Source organism: Lissotriton helveticus, chromosome 4_1 (assembly GCF_964261635.1).
Source record: "Lissotriton helveticus chromosome 4_1, aLisHel1.1, whole genome shotgun sequence".
Lineage (NCBI taxonomy): Eukaryota > Metazoa > Chordata > Amphibia > Caudata > Salamandridae > Lissotriton > Lissotriton helveticus.
The window spans coordinates 1,857,002,384-1,857,025,059 of record NC_136063.1 but is presented as its reverse complement, the minus strand read 5'-3'; the positions used below and the strand labels follow the sequence as shown (position 1 = coordinate 1,857,025,059).

At 43.2% G+C, this 22,676-nt stretch overlaps 1 long non-coding RNA gene across 1 annotated transcript in view; it reads right to left on the bottom strand.

Moving 5' to 3' along the window:
* Window positions 1-11,222: 11,222 nt before the first annotated feature.
* The window catches only part of LOC144827711 (uncharacterized), a 94,044-nt gene continuing 82,590 nt past the window's right edge, over window positions 11,223-22,676 (bottom strand). Inside the window, exon 3 of the long non-coding RNA XR_013610323.1 lies at window positions 11,223-11,302. This is a non-coding gene — a long non-coding RNA (uncharacterized LOC144827711). The remainder of the gene's footprint in view (window positions 11,303-22,676) is intronic.

Genomic DNA, 22,676 nt, shown 5'->3' with positions numbered 1-22,676 from the left:
AGCTGCCTTTGACCTCATCCCCAGAGATTTGCTCTGGAAATCTTTAAGAAGCCAAGGTGTACCAGAGGTTCTTCTTGCGCAAATAATAAGATTGCACAAAGATAATTACCCAAAGTTTTGATGGAGTCCAAGGGGAGAGCTTACTTAGGCAATCCCGGTAAAGAGAGGTGTAAGGCAGGGCTCTGTACTGGCACCAACCCTATTTTTATTATATGTAAATGATGCTCTGAATTACCTTTTGGGGTGCCCACATGACTCACCAAAGTTAGGTGGGGTGCTAGTACCCGCTCTTTTATTTGCAGACGACACTATTTTAGTGTCGCTGACCCCAAAGGGCCTTCAAGGTCTAGTAGAATATTTTAGTGTCTATTGTGATTCCAAGGGCCTAAAAATTAACTCTAGCAAAACAAAATATATTGCAGTCAATCCACACAGATTATTCAAGAAGAATATAACTGTCCAAAAAAAAAAGCTAGAATATGTGACAAATTTTAACTATCTAGGCATAACACTAGACACCAAAATGACCTGGCACCCCCATTTGGAAAAAAAGTAAAACAATCCTGAGTCAAAACTCCAGACCAAAAATAAAAAACACAGGAACAACATCACAAAGGCAGTGTCTCCCACACTTGAAGTATATAAATACAGGGCACAAGCAGCATCCCTCTACAGTGCAGAAATATGGGGGGGGCTAGCTGTAGGAACACATTTGCCAGGCAAGAAAATACGTTTTTTAGATCACTGCTACATCTTGCTGTGCGAACACCTATCATAACCATTGTTATGGACCTGGTAAAAAAAAACGCATTGACCATCAGGCCATATTAAGATCTTTGTTGTTTTGGGTACAAATATGGACTACAACAGAACTAGCTATCAACAAGGAGGGGTTAGAGGAGAGCCTAGAGTTTGCACAAGTAACACTCTCCAATGGGTTAAGCATATGAATACATGGTTTGATAAACTTGGGCTAAAGCACTTTTGGGAAACTGTTTTTCTATTGACAGCAACAGCCAAAAAGACATTGAAAACTGCTTTCTGGGCTTTTATTCAGAATAGTGTTTCCCACGACAGAGACACGTCTCAATTCCTGCTTATAAAACCATCCCCAATTTTTGAGCAATACCTGGATGAGGTACAGCCCCAGTTGGCAAAAACATTGTATATGAAATTTCGCTATGATATACTGCAAATTAATTCAAACACAGCGAAATGGGGTCAAAGGACTGATGTGACTAATCATGATGACTGCTGTGTTTTATGTCAACATAATTCACCAGAAAATGAGATACATATCTTATTCTTTTGCCCTGTATATGCCATGCAAAGTAAAACATGGATTAAACCTATTTGTCGAAACCTGGGAACCAGGTCTTGTTCTGAAGCTTTTATTATACTAAAAACTAATACCTTTCAGAAAAGGGTTTTTAGTATCAGTAGGTACTTTTTCACTGTGGGTATATTAAGAGAGAAAACAGGCCTGACATTTTAATGTTTTAATGTGTAGCTGTAATTTCCAGCATGTACTTTCTTATTTTTGCACTTGCACTTTGAAAATGGGTAGTGGTCGGAACGAACTTGTTTAGTTTTTTTCCATTTTGTCTATATGCACGTTCAAAAGCACCTGCACTTTGGTTGCTGTCTTGACTCTTTAACGTATTGCTCTGTGGTTTTACCTATATGGGATTAGAAGCTTGGCATCTTTTTATTACATTTTATCCGTAACATTTTCATTGCCGGTGTTACTGTTAATATCAAAAGAACGTCTTGAATTTTAAAACATGTTTTTAAAATCAAAAATGTACAAACTGTTTATTTTGTATCTTTTATGGTTTTATAAATCGAAATAAACATTGAATGAATTAATGAATGATCCTAAGATTTTTTTTCTCCTTTCCATTTTAGTGCAAAGCTTTTATTTTACTTTGGTGTAATTTGTGCTCGTGGTTTTGCCACTGGTAGAGGTGCAGTTTGTGTAGTTGCAAGTGTTTGGTAAGGAATCTTTATTTACATTGTTTACGACAAATGAGTATCAATGGCCTGCTTAAAAGATTTTCCTTGTATTGGTGCACAATGTGTATTGTTTGCCTTGTGTGTCATTTTCTTTTGGTATTCTTTTTTAGTGGGAAATCATTGCTTGCTGTGTCTGTGCAGAATACGTGCTGGTGAGTCTAGAGGTCTCTGTGAGTGGTATTGTTTTACAGTATATAGGTCTTTGTGTGCTTTGCTTTGATTGACTTTACCTTGCAACTGCTATATGCCTGTAGTTTTTCTTTTTGTTTTATAAATTCACACTTTGTTTAATACTTTTTTTACACTGTGTTGGGTACAATTGACTTATTTGTCAAGTTACGTGTATAACTAAAGATTATGGCTAGCCGCAGGATGACCACTCAGCAGGTTGTTGGGGTGCTTTTCGAGTCTTCTTCTGACCATGATTATGAGACTGACTCTGCATCTGAGATAGAGGAGGAAGGCCAGGATCCTGGCAGTGAATTTTCTGTCATGGAGGAACCATCTGATGATGAAGCTACTCTCAGTGCAGATGAAGCTACTCTCAGTGCGGATAAGTGCCTATTTTAGTGGAGGACACTGATGTGCCGATAGTACAGCAAGAGGCATCTGGATTGCAGCCTGGGCCTACAAGGCTTCCCATTGGAAATGCTGGACTCTGGGTTGACCCAAACATGGTGCAGCCAGTGTTGCCTGTCTTTAGTGGTGTTGAAGGGCGTAGAGTGAATTTTTAAATGTCTTTCAGTTGTTTATGGACGATGTATTTTTGGCTGAGATTGTTGAGCAGACTAATTTGTATGCTGAACAGTATTTGAGGGACAACAGTGCCAGACTTAAGCCCCACTCTAGAGCTACCCGGTGGACACCCACAAATCTGGATCAGCTGAAGAAGTTCTTGTGCTTAACTTTTGTGACGGGCCTGATAAGAAAGCTGTCTCTGTTTTCCTATTGGTCTACTAATCCATATTCCTGCAACCATGAGTCATAACCGGTATTTGCTTCTTCTTCGGATGATGCATTTTGTTGATAATGCTTTAGCATTGCCCGAGATCACCCTGATTGTGACTGTCTTTTTAAGCTTCAGTCTGTCCCTGATCACTTTGTAGATCAATTTTAGAGATCTACGTGCCAGGGAAAGAAATAGCTATGACTGAGTCCTTGGTCCTTTTCTAGGTCTTATTGGTATTTTGGCAGTACATTCCTAGTAAGAGGGGACATTATGAAATCAAGATGTATATGCTATCTGAGAGTAGTACTGGATATGTCTATAATCTCAGGGTCTACACTGGTAAGAATTCCAGTCTTAACCACCTGGTTGTCCGTCCACTTTCAGAGTTGTGTGGGAACTTGATAGAGGACTTTTTAACAAAGGTTACCATTTATATGTAGATAACTTTTACACTGGTGTGCCATGGTCCAGGGAATTGTTCAAAGTGGACACTGTTGCTTGTGACACAATCCACTTTATTCCTAAAGGTTACCCAAAAGAGCTGGTTTGTAAAACACTTGTGAAGGGACAGTGCAGTGCCTTGCGTAGTGAGGACCTTCTAGCTGTGAAATTTTCTGACAGGAGAAATGTCTATATGTTGACTACGATCTGTGATGAAAGTACTTTGCCTGTGACTGTTTGGGGTCAGGTTGCTGAAGTGCGCTAACCTGTGAGCATTTAAGCCTACAATAAGCACATGGGTGGTGTACGTCAGAGGCTGGAACATTACATTGCTAATTGTAAGGGGTATGTTTGGTATAAGAAGTTGGCTATTCATTTATTTCATTTAGCAAGCGCCAATGCCTTTGTTGTAATTAAAAGTTTAGAAGATGCCAGCAAGGGAATTTATTTGAAGAAATGATTACCAGATTTCAGACTTGAATCTTATTTATATATATTAGTATGTTCAATCAAAATTGGTATCTGATCTCTATTAAATTGTTTGTCTACCAATTGAACAGGAAAATCATTTAAGTAGAACGGACAACAATAAAAATGAAGAAACACGGGAAATCTTTCTTATCAAAAAATATTTCTTTTATATATATTTATCATTCAAAGGTTACATTTCAACAGTTAAAGCTGATAGTAATGCTTTCAAATGAAAAAGAAATTTCTAAACTATTCCTATAATTCATCTAAACAAAAAGTCCACTCCAATAAATCAAAACAGCAAGTGACTCTTATTTTTCATAAATTAAAGGTCACTTGTATAGTTAATAGTAGATGGAGAAATGGACTCAGTAGTTGTAATGAAGGATTTTCTCTACAGTCAGAGATGACAGTCATTCAGTTTCAGCAGTTTCTGATAGGCAGCCTTGTTTTAGTGGAACAGGCAGGAGTTCCTAGAGAAGCAGTGGTGGAGGATGTGGCTAGATTGAAAGATCGCCACTTTCCTGATCACCTGCCTCCCACAGCCAAAATAGTCCTTCCCGCTAGGAAATGTAGAGTCTGAGCCCGAATAGGTACGCGGAAGGAGAGGCGTATGTACTGCCCCTGTTGTCCTTCTAATCCTGGGCTGCATGTGCCCACATGCTTTAAATTGTACCACGCGCAACTGAGTTTTTGGTTACAACCATGAGCGTAAAAGTAAACTGACTGGTCTGTATCATTTTTTTGTTTGTTCAGATTTCATGGTTGGCATAAGTGTGATGTATTTAGTTAGAGATGTTGTGTTTGTAGTTATAGTTTTTATTCTATTGCCAATTGGTTTGTGTTTTGTACTTTTTGCATAAACAATGTTATGGCGGTGTGTGTGGATTTGACAGGTGGTGTGCATGGACTGGCATTTGGCTGGTTGTGTGCGTGAACTGGCGCTTGGCTGGCCATGTGTGTGGACTGGCACATGGCTGGTGGTGTGTGTTAACTGGTGCTTGGCTGGTGGTGTGTGTGGACTGGTGCTTGATTGGCGGTGTGCATAGACTGGCGCTTAGCTGGCGGTGTGCATGGATTGGCATTTGACTGGTGGTGTGCGTGGACTGGCGTTTGGCTGGTGAACAGACTCCTAGCCCCCCACCTACGAGGATTAGTAATGACAAAAAGGAAATAACAATGCCAAGTAAGAGTGAGGGTATAGATAGCATGTCATCCGTAAGGGAAACCCCGCCAGAAAGATTTGTAACTGCTGAAAGCATCGTAGATGCCAGTACTAACATACTTTACATACCAACTAAGCCTAATTCTGATCTAGCGATCCTTAGTTGGAACGTGGCCGGCTTGGAGCCAAGATTGTCTGACCTAAATTGGTTAGAGACTCTGTCTAACATAGACATAATTATGCTCCAGGAAACATGGGCCACTACTAATCTGCATATTGAGGGCTTTCACTGTAATAATGTAACTGCGGGCAAACCTGATTTTGGTAGACCGATGGGCGGATTGTTAACTGGCATTAGGATTACTGCAGGTGGGAATATTAAGGTAATACCAACTAAAAGCCCTAATATTCAGATTATCAAATATAAAAGAAAGGTCCCCCTTTATATTATTAATTTTTATAATAATGATTTCTATTCAATCCCAAATACTAATTTTATTGAATTAGCCAAAATCTTGAGGAGTTTAACTGAACCCTTAGAAAATGTTATAAGAAAAAGGATTATTCTAGCTGGGGATTTTAATGCTAAAATCCCTGATCTAGATAGACTAGGGGCTAATATTTGTAACAATCGAGCAGACAAAAGGGGGCAAGAATTGGACTTGCTTATCTGTGAACACATGTTAGTTAACATCATGGATGCAAGCCCAACTCCTAATGATAACTATGTCTCCACATTCAGAGGTAGAGATTATTCCTCAACTATAGATTATATTTTTATGTCACCGGAACTTATTGACAGTCTAACGATGGCTAAGATCATTGAGACTGCATTCGGGGATCATAATGCACTGGTTGCGAATATAAGACTAGGGCCCCCGCCAGTATTTAAAACCACTGCGGGGGCCAGAGATATAACGCCCACTACAAATAATTTAAGATTGAAATGGAGGAAAGTGGATTGTGGTAATATAATTAACCAACTTACTACTAAACATCAAAATTTAATAGATTCTTGTACTACTGCAGATGGGAATCACCAAAGGGTGATCTCAGATTTTACTAATCTGTGCTTAGTTATAAAAACAATTTTAACTGTCCCTAACGGTAAAATTAATACGGACCCTAAGTGGCTCGATAACAACTGCTCTGCTGCAAATAGGGCCCTACGTAATGCATTGAATGCTAAACCTAGATGTCAAATTAAGGTTAGGGAGGCAAGAAAAAGCTATAAAGCCGAAATAGGGAAACGTAAGGCAATTATTTTGTCAGAACGTTGGGAGGAGCTATCAGACTCAGCCTCTGGAAAAAAGGGCACCACCACTTTCTGGGCCGCTGTAAAAAATCTGCGGAATTTGGGTACACAAATGTCAGCAATAAGCTGTACCATTTCCAGCAACGAGTGGGAAAACCATTTCTCTAAAGTGTATGCAACACCACCAAATGTTAACAACAATTCTGTATTAGGCGATTTGCGCCCTTTAGAGATTAGCTTGGGTGAGGTCATCGTCGGTATTAAACAAAGCCTCGGCAATAAAGCCCCAGGGCCGGATGACCTCCCAATTGATAATATTAAATGGAAACCAGAATTGTGGGCACCCATTCTGACAAATGTATTTAATAGCCTGCCTTTAGTGCCCATACCTGACACATGGTCTACAAGCATAATAGTGCCTATATATAAAAAAGGAGAGAGAACAGATCCGAAGAACTACAGACCGATCTCCCTCCTAGATAATACTCTTAAAATTTTGGGAAGAGTATTATACAACAGAATTAATGAGTGGGCAGATGAAACTGGGATCTTAGATTCCTGCCAAATGGGGTTCAGGAGCGGGGTTGGAACAACCGAGCAGTGTTTAAACTTAAATCTAGTAATTGGCAAATATACTATTGCTCGGTCTGTACCAATCTACTTAGCTTTTATGGACTTATCGTCCGCATTTGACCTAGTAAATAGGTCTAACTTGTGGGCGATTCTTTTAGAATACGGTCTGGATGAATCACTTGTTTATTTTCTTGCATATTTGCACACTGACACAAGGGCACAAGTAAGGATCGGGATGGGGGGGGGAATTGTCAGAATCCATAAAAGTAGAGAGAGGAGTCAGGCAGGGGTGTGTTTTAGCACCCCTGTTATTCATTATCTATATAAATGGACTAAACAAATCCCTAAAATCAATAACCCCAGATGTCCCAAAAATAGGGGGGAGATTGTTACCGACTCTGCTCTATGCAGATGACGCGGTGCTCATGGGCCTCACCCCGAACGCCCTGCGTAGCCTGGTAAAAGACTTTGTGCAATACATGGAAAAACTTGATCTTAAAGTAAATTTAAAAAAATCTTTTATTATGTCCTGTGGCCCGGGTAAGAGACAATTAAGTGCTATTTCAGTGGGTGTTGATAAACTTTATTCTACCAACACCTTTCCCTACTTAGGAATGGTTTTTGCTGCGAGCGGCTCGTGGAGTGGACATTTAGCCCACGCCACGAGCAAGTTCTCAAAATCCATTAACTCTATTCTTAGGCTCCCACGGCCCAGGAAAGTGGACGCTACAAAGGCTATTTTAATTTTTTTTAAATCACAATGTGTACCAGTAGTTACTTACGGGGCAGAGATTTGGGGCCTGGGAAAAACTCCAAGCATCCAGACAGAGGAAAACCGCTTCTGTAGAAAAATCCTTGGAGCACCTATTTCCTCCTCAGAATATATTTGCCATTGCAAATTGAATTTGTATTATATATCAGCTTTTATTGCCTCCAGACCGGCAATGTTCTGGCTTGCTATATGGAAAAATGACATGGCTGGTCTAACCCAGGACATCATAAGAGATTGCCTTTACTGTGATAAAGGGATGTTAATCCCTTGGCTCTCTGGAGTGTTTAAAAAATCAAGCAGCGTAGGCAAAGGCCACCTTTTTTACGATCCTAGCAAAATCACACCCAAGGATAAAAATGATTTAAAATCTGCACTATACGCACTTTACAGAGAAGAAAGATTGGCAAGGGAGCTTATTAAACCGACAATCCAGGCTTATGTGAGTAAAGATCTGTATATACAACCAATCCCTCTGTACCTTACGCTTCCAATGTCTAAGTGGGAAAGATCTTAGCTTTTTCGCCTCAGGGCAGGTACTGTGAGATTTTTATTATGTTTCCCACTAGGCTACACTTTTTTGAAATCTGGTAATAATTTCTGCCCATGTAAGTTTTAAAGCTTTATTAAAAGTAAAAACATTTATTAAAATCAAGTTCATCATACAACATAAACGGTGGATTGAAAAATGAAAGGTGCTTAGTGATTTCACACATTAATTGTGGGCGAGACCTCACCAGGTTGGAACTTCAAGTCTTCTTTGTGGTGCTGAATCGTTGCTGACTCCGTCCAAGTGATGAGGATCTGATTTTGCTCTTGTTCTTAGAAGGGAAGCTTCTGTCTGTTATGAGAAAAATGGTGCGTGTTGAAAAGCAAGCATTCATCAGTTGTGCCAAAAAGTGTAGCAAGACATGTTACGGCTAAGCATAACTAAAAAACACCCTTCCCTGAAAAAAGGACAATTTGTGGTTTAGACTAGAGAGTCACAAATTATTAAATTTGTTTGTGTAGTCGTATTAAAAAACTTTAAGTCCTAGACAAATACTAGGGAGTTGTGTATATGGCATCTAAGAATCTGAAATGTATTTTCTAGGCGGAACATCGGCACAGCCATTCACCGGTGCCGCGGCCAGCGCAGAGGTGGGCACTCCTGGGGCGGAGGCAGTGGAACAGCCATCTGGAACTGCTGTGGGGGATGGCACGGTAGTGGCGGGCAGTGGTAAGCTATTATATTCCTTACTTATTGAGATTGCAGACTGCAGAGTGTGCTCTCTGCACTGGTGTATATGTGGTACAGTACAAGTACACTTTACTGTTAGGAAGACTTACAAATTTAGAATGAAGTTTTTATCAACCAGATAGTAGCCTCCTCTAAATTGACTTCAACTCAGCTGTGAAAGTTTTATCGAGAAGCCAAGTCAGATCAGAGATGAACTTGATGGATTGGATGAACGAAAAGGGAAAGAAGGGTGTAAGTAAGTGTGGAAGGACGAGCGAGTTACAACAGTAATGATGACTGGCAAAGAATGATATGTGTTTTTGAATGCTACCCGAGGTGGCTGGGAATATGATGCATGACCGGTTGAAGGATGACGCAAGGATGGGTGGAAGGAGAAAGGGAAGAGGACTGCCTGGGTGGGTGAAACAAACTGTATGTGTGCGCAATATATAATTTGGTTCAAATTCAAATGCAAGTTAAGCACGGATGCATGGTTTGCGGTTTCCAAAATAAAATGAAAATGTTGTTTTTCCGTGAGAAAAACTAAGGTTTGTCCAGTTGAGACATTAAGAAGAATGATTGACGTTTTCTTTGATTGGATGGATGCCTGGATCATGGTACTATCTGACTCATAGATAGCATATGTGGATGTAGACAGAGTAGACGGCCACTGGATGAAGTAAGTGTTACTTTGAAGAGCATGTAACACCGCACCCGCACGTCCGTTCCAGTGTAGCAAAGGCAAGGAAAAGAAGTTCTAATTTTTACGAATCCTACCATGAATAGTAGCAGTAGTTTGTATTGCAAGCACAGCATATATCCGGCGATTACAGGGGCCACTCACTACCTCTGTTAATAATTTTAGTACTACTCTGTCATTCATGTGTGGCCTACCAGTGTTCACTCAATAAAAAACAAAGCACCTAAAGGTCTCCCATATTTAAGCAATATCCTGTGAAGGGATAGATAATCATATTATTTATCTTCGTCATTTTCCTTTTCTAGTAGTCATTGGCACTGTAGGGTGATAGTTAAATTCAGTAAGCAGTAGCCCTTGTAACAGAGTATTCTCAGTGCCACCCGAAATAGAAAAGTAAGAGCTTCACCACCTGCATGTACTGGACTGGTACAGTAACGCAAGTCAGTGTCATCATGGCTTACGTCTGTTTTTCTCGGGTGCAAGTTGACTGAGCTGGCATTATGCCGGCATCCAGAAGTTTACGTACCAATTTCGCTAAACAAGAGAGAAGAAGAAGAATAAGACTGGTGTACTGTCATAGTCGAATGTAGTGAGTCCATATAGTTAGAGCAGAGGCTGACGAAGTGGGAGGTTAGATAGATACAGGCCACAAATGTTATGTACTGTGCTTGCAAGTTGCTAGTTCTACTGTGACACAACTTTCTGCTGAATTATTTTGTGTTAATCTTAAAGAGCATTGGTTACAGTATGTTTTTCTTTCTTCATATAGATGCTCCAACCAAACTGACTTGGAAGGAGCTGGCTAGACGGGCCCGGCAAAGGAAGCTGGAGGCGATTGTCGCCAAATATCGGCGACTGGTTGCCCAGGAGGAGGAGGACACGCAGTCGCAGTCCACAACAACATCCACCACAACAGCTGCATCCTCCTCCGCGCTCCCTGAATCAGTCAGTCAGCGCAAGCCTCCAGTGGTACGGAGCCGTGGTACCGCAGCCACCCGCCACCGCCAAGCAGCCAAAAAATCAGCTGCCCCCCACAGCAGGTGCAAGGCCCGCATCCACCGCCTAACCCTCAGGGTGTCCAACCTTGAGCAGGAGATGGAGAGAATGAAGAGCCTGCTCAAGAACCTCCGCAGGGAGCAACGGGCCAACCTGGCCAAAGGACACCGTCGGCGGCAGTAGAGGAGGAGAGACTGTCCCTTGCCCCTTATTTAAAGACTTTTGGGGGGTGGGAATTGGAAGTTGGGTTTTTTCTTGGACTATGGGGACTTTTTCACGGACATTCTTTGGGGTTAGGGAGGGGGTTGGATCAGGTGTTGCGGAATAGTTAATTTTTGTTATGGATTTAAATAATTATTTACTTGCAACTTAAACATTGCATATGCATTTTTACTGTTTTGCGGGGGAGGCGGGGGGGTTACCTGTTTGTTTTCTTGAAACTTAACTGGCTGCTTGATTCAAATAGTCTAATTATTCGGCCAAATGTTTACAAAAGTAAGTGCCACTCACAGAGTTAGTGAATTCAATTGTCCTACTACATTAGTAGTACTACCGTCAGTCTCTCCTCTCTCCTACTACTCCACTATTCTTCCTCCCCCCCAAATGCTTATCTTACCTGTGATTCGTGTTTGAGAATAGGGCTAGGCACAGGGCTGGCTGCATGGCAACTGGCGATGAAGGTTGGCAATCCTGGGCGGATGAAATGGTATCGTTGTGGTGGTAGTAGTGGTGGTACACAGTGGCAGTACTTAGCAGCATATGAAAAAAATGAAAATGAAACCTTGAGTGGCCTGAGCGGATCATTACAACAGTGCGACAGATAGCATAGTACACAAGAACAGTGCCATAATTTAGCCTAACAAATGCTAGTTTCCTAAGTATACTAGTTGCGTGGAGTTTGGCTTTGGCTACTACAAGAAATAGTACTGAAGGTGAAGGACACAGCAGCGTAATCATTCGCCACGTGTAGGAGGAGGATGTTCTTGATGATCAATACAGTTGATGGCGGCCATGAAAATCAGATTTGATTTTCAAATAGTCCTGGGTCTGTGTAAAGCTGAGTAAGAATATCTCCACGGATTCCTTCAACCAGATTTTCTGTTGCTTTGACCTTATCCTCCCCAGCAAGTGTGTGGAATTATTGTTGTCATTTACTCACACCTCAATGAAAACCACACAGCCCGGGGGAAGAGGGTTAGGGTTTGAAACTTGGATGGGAATGGGGTTTGTGGAGAGAGGAAAAAAAACCACAGCATGGACAAACAACAAATGAAGATAAACAAATCTTTGGATACGAAGCTATTCATAAATCTTTTAAGGCACATAAAGGAAGTGCATGCACTACTGCATGCATGAAGTTGTTTGCTAAATGGATAGGTTACTGTAAAGTAAGTAGTACTTTCTACAATGTACTATGAAGAAACAACAATGTGACAGTACAGGGCTGCAGTAATTACGCAATTTCACTTGCCTATCTGCCCTCATAGAGAAGAACCACTTAATACATTAAATTAGTTTACAATGGCTGGAGGGATGACTTGAAGCAGAGAGCAAACAAATGCACAGTGTCACACTCACAGAAGTTCACAGCAATAACATTACTTAAAAGATAAGTCAAAATGTAGATGGATGCTGTAACTGTAGGCTGTTGTAGTTGTCCTGTTGAATTTGGGAAGTTGCATGCATCCAGCAATTCCTCTTTCGCGGTACTCCTCCATTCCATGTGACGCTCCGCCGATCAATGTTGGGGACCAGAAGACACCTTGTCCACTGCCTGCTTGGCGGATGCTGAATTGCGGGTCGCTAAGCCTGAGGTCATCCTTTTTGTCATTGCACAGGGTAAAAGCCGGCCTGTAATTGTTGATGAAAAAACAGGAAGTGATATTAAAACACCACGGAGAAAAAAATATAAGGTACGCTGTGTAGTGCAAAAATAACACTTTCAGTTTCAGAGTCGACAGTATTAGAAAACATACAAGCATCATTTCGAAAGTGCGTACTCTGAGTCTCCTTTTCAAGGATAAATAAGTGTGGGCGAAATTTGCGGATCTTTCCCCTCAAGCTATGTGTAAAGTGTAAACAGCGATTTTAGAACCCTAACCCTAACCCTAACCCTAACCCTAGGCCCTAACCCCCCTTTTTCACCATGGATTTTGTCCAAACCACTTGCGCCCGATATTAGACCTTCCCAGCTATGCCCCCAGACCCGTGAACCCACCCGCAAAAAATCAGAATACCACCAAACAGGCAAAAAGCAAAAATTCAAAAACTCCTACTTAGAAAAATGTAGGCCTAGTTCCCAGATCACTCCATGCGCGCTCTGCAGCTAGGCCCTAACTCCCCTTTCCAACCATGGATTTTCTTCAAACCACTTACAACCAAAATTAGGCATGCCCAGCATTGCTCCAAGATCCCCCAAACCCCCCAAACACCAGGAACCCCCCCAAGCAGCCCCCCGAAAACACGAAAGTGAGCGAAAAGTCTGAAAAGTGAAAAACTTTTTCACCGTGGATTTCCTCCAAACCACTTGATTCCGATATTAGACCTTCCCCGCATTGCCCCCAGACCCCTGAACCCACCCGCAAAAAAGCAGAACACCCCCAAACAGGCAAAAAGCAAAAATGCAAAAACTCATACTTAGAAAAATTTAGGCTTAGTTCCCAGATCACTCCATGCGCGCTCTGCAGCTAGGCCCTAACTCCCCTTTCCAAACATGGATTTTCTTTAAATCACTTGCAATCAAAATGATGCTAGCCCAGCAGTGCTCCCAGACCCCCAGACCCCCCCACAAATCTAGAACACCCCCAAACAGCCCCCCAAAAAATCGCAATACTGCTAGGCCTCAGTTTAAAATGTGCCAAAACGCTGTCTGCAACTAGGCCCAAACCCCCCCTTTTCCACCATGGATTTTCTTCAAACCACTCACAATCAAAATTAGACTATCCCAGCAGTGCTCCAAGACCCCCCGACCCACCCCCACCCCCACAAATCTAGAACACCCCCAAACAGCCCCCTAAAAACATGCAAAACTGGTATATTCAAAACATGGCAAATTGCGCTGTTCACAAAAAATTGCTGTTTTCAGCACTTCCAATACTTCGATCCTCTTGAAACTTACCTTGACTCTTGTTCTAGCGATTCCCAAGAATCTCAGCAAGGCAGAACAAAATCGAACCACTGCGCTCTTTGAAGAAGACGACTAGTTTTCACTTAGTTTTCACCCAAACACACGCGCCCGCAAAACACCAAAAAAGGCCAAAATTCTGCCAATTCTGGACCAAAGAACACCAAACCCCCCTAAAACCTTGTCAAAATCATTATGAACGAGTCTGCATCGGGCCCTGAGCCCTAGACTACGCGGGAACCCTACCAACTTAACCACTTGGATGCTAATGACAAGGGTAACTCGTCATGGAGTGCCCATTCATTTCAATGGAAATTACAGTACATTGGAGTTTATGCCATAGCATCCAAGTGGTTACCCAAAAACCATAGTAAATCGCACTGAACCCTAAACCCTAGATATGGTTTGTCTGTCTGTGTCAACGAGCCTAGGTATGCTACATCAGGAGGATGCTTCACTCAGTGGTGCCTGCCTTGACCGTCTGCATGGCATTGCTGCAAGCATGGGCCAAAAATCTGTTCCGCTCAAGAATTTGCGATTTTTCGGTAATTTCGCGAGATTTGCGAAAAACAGCAAATTTCGCAAACATAACGGATGTTTGGCCCAAGCTTGAGGCAGTGCCATGCAGACGATCAAGGCAGGCACCACTGAGTGAATCAATCTGATGTAGCATACCTAGGCTCTTTGTCAGAGACAAAGCATATCTAATTGTATGCAGCAAGCCACATAGCCCCAATTTTAAATGAACTGCTGTCTGGAGTGGACTATTCCTGGCATAACAACAACAGTACACTGCCTCGCCCTCGACCACTACATACCATGAATAGAGAGACATGTAGCTCTGCTGTAGTAGTTGTTGTAGACTGGTTTACCTGTTTGCCACTCACGAATTGGCCATAGGTCTTCCGTAAACCGACGCTGATGATCCATCCATCCCAGTGAGTGACTGTAAAGAAAAAAGATATTTATTTAATCAATCATCATGGTATATTGGCAAGTGAGTCCACTCCAAGGACATTTTGCATATTGTAAAATGCAACATAGTGGGCCCTGAATTTGAAGTACAATTTGAATTAAACAAGGTAAAAAAAACAGAGTAGTTGACATGAGTTACAATTACTGTGTAAAAGATTAAATAATAACTAAGACAAGGCATATGATTCAGTAATTGGTTTAATCAGAGCCAGACAGCCATTGCTGTCCACTGCATGCCATCTTCTCAATTATTCATTACCTGTTCTACTTTTTGTCCGCATCTTCTTCGGAAAGTGAGGGCCCACAGGGCAGCCTCTCCTGTCAATATCAGAAGTAACTCTGTCAGCAATCAGCAAGCATGTAGTCAGTCAGTAATTTCAGTCCCACTTGATGAGACTCGTCGTAATCCATCCATCTGCCTTGAGGGAAATGGATAGGGGGAGTCTGGAGGAGGAGTATAGAGGAGCATGATTGAGTTGTGAACTTGTGAACCTCAGGAATGCAGACTGCGGCACCTTCAAATCAATAAGGAAAATAAGATGGACAGTGCTGCTGATGAACTTGTTGTGATTAGATGATTAGAGTTTTGTTGTGGTAAAAGTTGCAAAACAAAGAAAGATACACAGGAATAAAAGAGAATAAGGACGGAAAAAAGGAAGTCATTTTCAGGCCTCGGTATCAGGGAAGTAGAGCTCGTCCTCAAACTCTATGACTTGAGACAGGAGTAGGTCAGCTAACAGAGAAGAACTTCCATCACCTAAGTCGGTGTCCTCTTCTTCCTGCGTGCATTCACGTATTTTGTAATCTGGTGTTATGAAGTGCTGATTCAATTTGATCAGTGTTAACCTCTCCACATCTTTGGGCGAGAGGCGGGTCCTTTTTGAAGTTACAATGGCACCAGCAGCACTGAAAACACGTTCAGAAGAGACGCTTGCGAGTGGGCAAGACAAATAATGTATAGCCAGGTTGGTGATCAGTGGCCATAGAGGCATTTTCCTGTACCAATACAGCAATGGGTTCTTATTAACAAAGACCTCTGTTGGGCCATCCAGATAGGCCTGCACCATCGACTCAAGGTTCTCCACGGTTGCTCCACTTTGCGTACCGTCTGTGGCCTTTGCAGCACTGTAACAAGCAAACCCTTGATGAGTTAGCCAATCCTCTTCCGACAATATTATGGCTCGGCCTGGTGCAGGTGAGGGCGATGATATGGTTGCTGCTGGTGTCATTAACGGCTGTGAGGGAAAGTGACTCCCTTCGGCCACAGATTCAGAAGTTGAACTTGACGCTGGATGGCCTGCTGATTCAGTTGTACTTCTGCCGTCTCCATGAATTTTCTGCCGCTCTTTTTCGAACTGACTGGCTGACACAGCTAGCCAATGTTTGTACTTTGAAACATCTGCTTCATCAAAAGGAATGAATGATTTGCTGGCCACTGCCTTTTTATACCGTGGATCCAGAATAGTGGCACAAATGTAATGTTGTTCTTTATGTATGTTTTTAAGCCTTTGATTGTCAACTAGGCAGCTTAATAACCTCTCTGCCAACCAATATGCGTCTTGCTTTTCAGCATCATCTCGGAACCTTGAAGACACCGCCTTCAGTTGGTGCTCTAGCATGCGCAACAATGGGATAGCTTTGCCCATAGAACAGTCCTCCCTGCTGACTTCACGCGTGAAGACCTCAAAAGGAAGAAGCATGTCTGTCAGGCTTGCAACTAGGTTCCATTCCTCCAATTCTAGCCTCATGTCTTTCATAGTAGAATCCAGTTTATAGACATGCTCATTTATTACCCTCCACTGCTCCGACAGACGCTCAAGCATGTAAAAGGTTGAGTTCCAACGTGTTGCCACCTCCTGGATTAGTCCTTTGACTGACAGTTTACGTTCATGTTGAATGCTCCTCAGCTCCTTCCGGGCCTTAAAAGAATGGCTGAAATGTGTGCAGATTCTTCGGCAGGTGGTCAGTAACTTGTTGACTGTGTTTTCATTTCTCAAGAAATCTTGCACCACGATGTTAATACTGTGCGCCAAACACGGCACTCTAAAATATTGACCCTCCTCCATGGCCTTAACTATATTACTGCCATTATCCGTGGAAACATAACCAACTATGCGATTTCTTGGATGCAGCCATTCAGAGACTTTCCTATCAAACTCGTCCAAAAGGTTAGGTGCAGTATGAGTTTTCTCCATGGCAAACATGGCTAATGTTGCATGTTTCCGAGTAGCTTGAAAAAGTGTGTCCGGGTCAACACCTACATTTGTCTTGTCTCTAACCCCTGCAAAAGAGACCCAGTGTGCAGTGATGCACATGTAATCAAGGGCTTGGCAACTGGTCCACATGTCTGTTGTCAAGTGAATAGTGTGAACAGCACTCTTCTGCAAAGCTGCCCCAATCACCTCCAGCACATCTTGATGTTGTGCTGGAACCACAACTCTGGCAAAATAGGACCGGCTAGGAACCTTTCATTTAGGGCAGACTGTTGCCACAAATTCTAGAAAACCCACCCCTTCCATGAAAGAAAAAGGGAGAAGGTCCAGCGCTAGCATTTTAGCCAGCTTTGCGTTATACAGACGTACCATTGGGTGGTTGCGTTCAAATGCCGCCTCCGACCAAAACATGCTGCTAATGGTGGGCTGGACCGTTTTACGTGATGATGATGATGATGCAGACTTCACACCAGTTAGGCTCATTGATGTAGTTTTTTGCATTGGTGTCTGTCCCACACTCTTAGTGTGCCTCATACATGTTGCAGGGGTAGAGGGTGTGGGCGCTACCACTGCAGTGCTGCTGCCAGGGGTACTGGGTGTACCAGAGAAAATGTCGGTCGGTTCTTGACTTCCCCCCTGCACAATCAGCCCCTCGTCAGCATCAGATGCAATGTGAATGGATACATTTGGATCAGTTCTACTTTGGACTTCCTGGATCTTACTTAGGTGCGCATACCACTGGATAGGGTGGTGTTTTTTGAGATTACCTCTCTGGCCTCCGGTACCGTAGTTGGTACCAAGCTTACCCCGACTAACTGATACTTTACAAATAGAACAAACAACCATGTTTTCTGCCTTTTGGCTAACAGTAAAGAAGTCCCAAACTGGACACTGGAAATGTCTGCTGGTGGTGGAGGTGCTACTTTGACTTTCAATGCCAGATGAAGTGGAGGATGGGCGTGGCTGAATTCGTTTCTGTTGTTCACTTACAGCACCACTACTTGAGGTAATGGAGGTCGAGCTGGATGGAGGTCCCTGCTTGCCCTTCTGACTAAAATAGATGGAAGCTCTAGGTCGTGTTGGTGTTGTAGTTAACTGCGTTGGTGGTGGCACCAGTGCCACGCCGCCAGCATCCCGCTCAGCAGCCATTCGGGATAGGGTGAAAATGTCAGTATGCTGCATGCCCGCTGGGGCTGGAGTGACGTCTATGATGACTGGGTCGTCGTCAGACTGTTCATCAGCAGCAGAAAACACCACTTCTTGTTCGTCGTCATCACACATAAGTCGAAGCCTTGCGGGAACCTTCCTTTTAGGCTTAGCTACCTTTGTCGGCTCATGGCGTGCCTCACTGTCAGACTGCATTGCTGGGTTCCAATCAACATCAACATCATCAGAATGAAGGGGGCATGAAGAAGAACTTGTAGTAGTAGTAGCCCTCCTTGACCTTTTTCTTGCTGGGGATCTAGAAGACAATGGATCATCATCAGGAGGAGTGGCTTCCTCAGATGATACCTCCGCTTGAATCTCAATTTCCTGATGTGCCCCTACTTCTGGAGGAACAAGCGTTGTAGGCAGGTGTGCCGCTCCATGAACCTCTAGTTGCACCTCTCCATGCACCTCTTCATGCGCCTCTCCTTGCGCCTCTCCATGTGCCTCTCCTTGCACCTCTCCTTGCGCCTCTCCTTGCGCCTCTCCTTGCGCCTCTCCTAGCACCTCTCCTTGCGCCTCTCCTTGCCCATGTACTTGCGCTTGTACTAGTTGCACCTGTGGTTGTCGTTGCGGCTGTGGTTGTTGAACACTTGTCAGCTGAGTTACACCCAGCGTTGATTGGATGGTACTTTCTTGTGATGAGCCAACATCACTGGTCGATGGTGATTGAACAACCAAAGTGGCTGCCGCAGCAGCACTCATGGTCTTGGACCTAACTTGACGTGGTATCACTGAGCCCAATGAAGCGGAGGTGCTGCTCCAGCTTGGTCCCCGGTGGACACCGCTGCTGCTGCAGGCATAGTTTTTTTTTCCCAAAAAAGGTGTCGGTGGGCACACCAGTCTCCTTGGTAGGTGGTGCCACTTGCTTCTTCTGCTCCTTCTTACTGGCAGTGGCATTAGCAACTTTTTTCGCTGAGGCGCTACGGCGAACTTTCTTTGGGGCCATCTTCTTCAGATGTCAGAACAGCAGGCCGCAGTTGCACGAGTTGCAGAGTTGTCTTGCCTGTGGCCACACGTGACGTTACGTGATGTTGTGCTGCACACACCGCTGCAGGACTTCTTCCTGGCACTGGTGGTTCTCTTGTGCACCTAAAAACAATGCAAGCCAGAGGAACATCTGTTAAACACCTCACAAAGTTGAAAAAGACACAAAAATCACCACAATCCAATGTCATCCATGCCCTCAATGATGTTTAAATTCAAGAAACCCCACAGAAAGACTTGGTCCATGCACCACTGAGTACCCCTGGACCTAATGGATGAAAGCAAGGCAAACTGGGTGCAGGCCTGAGCACACTGCCTGGCTTCAAAATGGCCCCTTGAGCCTTGAGCCCCACCACATGGGCAGGTCCTGCCTGGACTAGGCCTCAAAATGGCCCCCACCTTCAGGCCAGGCCCCAACACCACCCCAAAAAGTCGAAAACACACACAAATCACCACAATCCAATGCCATCCATGCCCTCAATGATGTTTAAATTCAAGACACCCCACAGAAAGACTTGGTCCATGCACTACTGTGTACCCCTAGGCCTAATGGAAGAAATCAAGGCAAACTGGGTGCAGGCCTGAGCACACTGCCTGATTTCAAAATGGGCCCTTGACCCCCAGCTACATGCCCAGGCCCTGTCTGGACCAGGCCTCAAAATGGCCCCACCCAGATGGCCAGGCCCCAACACCACCCCAAAAAGTCGAAAAACACACAAAAATCACCACAATCCAATGCCATCCATGCCCTCAATGATGTTTAAATTCAAGACACCCCATAAATCCGCAAATTCCGCGAACTAAACGGATTTTACGCCCACGCTTACGTAGGACTGAGGTCGAATAGGTCTCTATCGAATATATTAAACTTAATAGTGAGTGCCAGCTAGCTCAGAGGTCACTAGAAACTTTCTTGAATTCATAAGAAGGGATTTGTTTCTGACAACCGCGTAAACATGACAACTTTGTTTCCCAAGAATAAGAAATGTATCTCTAGAGTCACAGAAACAATAAATAAGTATTTCACTCAGTCATTCGTGCATGCTTCGTTTCTATAGAGTTACAGAGAAATAGAGAGGCGTTTTCAATAAAAGGTTTAAAAGGTTTATTGAACTGTCTTTTTTCTCATGCAAGAAAAGTGAACTGCTACAATCGTAATGCAGACTGCAAAGTATAATGCGTACAGCGAGAACAATATTATAAAATAATACTGTAAGAGCATTGTATGGTTCCTAAACCATATATAAATACATACATAAATAACAATGACTAAAAATACTCAACTGGTGCTTCTAAAATACGCCTACCCCAATGTACCTAACCTAAGTCTAGTACGCGGGAAGAAGTAAGTATTGTGTAGCATTGGTTTAGTTTTCTTTGCCAAGAATCTATCCAAGATTTCTCTAGGTTCTAATCAGCTTCATACCTTAGTTTAGAATGAAAGAGGTCTGGTATCTCAGTCTTGGGACTCGATTTCCTAACACCCAGCAAGGGGAGCTTGGACACACTGGAGCTGGATTCTCGGCGAGAGAAAGGCAGTCTCTCGATCAGTGCGTCAGCTGGAGGGTCGGCTTCCTTTGGCACTTGCTGTAGCGAGCTGCGTTGGGCAAGTAGATAGTCGAACTGCTCTGAACCACAGTGAGCAAATGAAGGTATATTTATACCTTGAAGGTGTCTAAGAATGCCATAGTTTGACGTAAAGTCGGACATAATAACGTCAGGAAAGAACACCTGGGGAATAGTCGTTCTTTGCAAAGTAAATGAGTTCTTTGATAAATCAATATTCAAGCAAGGGAAGGTCCTTGACTGCTTAAGTAATTTTTCCAAGAAATCATTGTGATGTTTGGTACGGGTGGAATTACCCATGCCTGTATTTGGTCTGCATGGGTTATGTTTAAATAAGGACTTGATTTCTATGCCTATATTAAGGTAATGTGAATTTTACCTATATAAGGGCATGAATTGGGAAAATTCATTAGGAGCCTACAACGCCACACAACAGGCTGGTGGTGTCCATGGACTGGTGCTTGGCTGGAGGTGTGCGTGGACTGGTGCTTGGCTGGTGGTATGTGCGGACTGGTGCTTAGCTGGCAGTGTGTGTGGACTGGCACTTGGCTTTGATTGTGTGTGGACTGGCACTTGGCTGGTGGTGTGTGAGTAGTGACTTGCTGCTGGTCACTACACACAATGCTAGCCAAACACGAAGTTCACACACTCCATCAGCAGGTGTGATCGCTGTTTCAGGCAAGTGGGTGTATGAAAGTGATGGGTCCTTGAATGGCTCTGCCTGTTAAAGTGAGTGTTGTAATGTGCTAGGCCCGTGGCTGGCAGTTCCGCAAACTAAACGGATTTTACGCCCACGCTTACGTAGGACTGAGGTCGAATAGGTCTCTATCGAATATATTAAACTTAATAGTGAGTGCCAGCTAGCTCAGAGGTCACTAGAAACTTTCTCGAATTCATAAGAAGGGATTTGTTTCTGACAACCGCATAAACATGACAACTTTGTTTCCCAAGAATAAGAAATGTATCTCTAGAGTCACAGAAACAATAAATAAGTATTTCACTCAGTCATTCGTGCATGCTTCGTTTCTATAGAGTTGCAGAGAAATAGAGAGGCGTTTTCAATAAAAGGTTTAAAAGGTTTATTGAACTGTCTTTTTTCTCATGCAAGAAAAGTGAACTGCTACAATCGTAATGCAGACTGCAAAGTATAATGCGTACAGCGAGAACAATATTATAAAATAATACTGTAAGAGCATTGTATGGTTCCTAAACCATATATAAATACATACATAAATAACAATGACTAAAAAAACTCAACTGGTGCTTCTAAAATACGCCTACCCCAATGTACCTAACCTAAGTCTAGTACGCGGGAAGAAGTAAGTATTGTGTAGCATTGGTTTTAGTTTTCTTTGCCAAGAATCTATCCAAGATTTCTCTAGGTTCTAATCAGCTTCATACCTTAGTTTAGAATGAAAGAGGTCTGGTATCTCAGTCTTGGGACTCGATTTACTAACACCCAGCAAGGGGAGCTTGGACACACTGGAGCTGGATTCTCGGCAAGAGAAAGACAGTCTCTCGATCAGTGCGTCAGCTGGAGGGTCGGCTTCCTTTGGCACTTGCTGTAGCGAGCTGCGTTGGGCAAGTAGATAGTCGAACTGCCCTGAACCACAGTGAGCAAGTGAAGGTATATTTATACCTTGAAGGTGTCTAAGAATGCCATAGTTTGACGTAAAGTCGGACATAATAACGTCAGGAAAGAACACCTGGGGAATAGTCGTTCTTTGCAAAGTACATGAGTTCTTTGATAAATCAATATTCAAGCAAGGGAAGGTCCTTGACTGCTTAAGTAATTTTTCCAAGAAATCATTGTGATGTTTGGTACGGGTGGAAGTAGCCATGCCTGTATTTGGTCTGCATGGGTTATGTTTAAATAAGGACTTGATTTCTATGCCTATATTAAGGTAATGTGAATTGTACCTATATAAGGGCATGAATTGGGAAAATTCATTAGGAGCCTAAAACGCCACACAACAGGCTGGTGGTGTCCATGGACTTGTGCTTGGCTGGAGGTGTGCGTGGACTGGTGCTTGGCTGGTGGTATGTGCGGA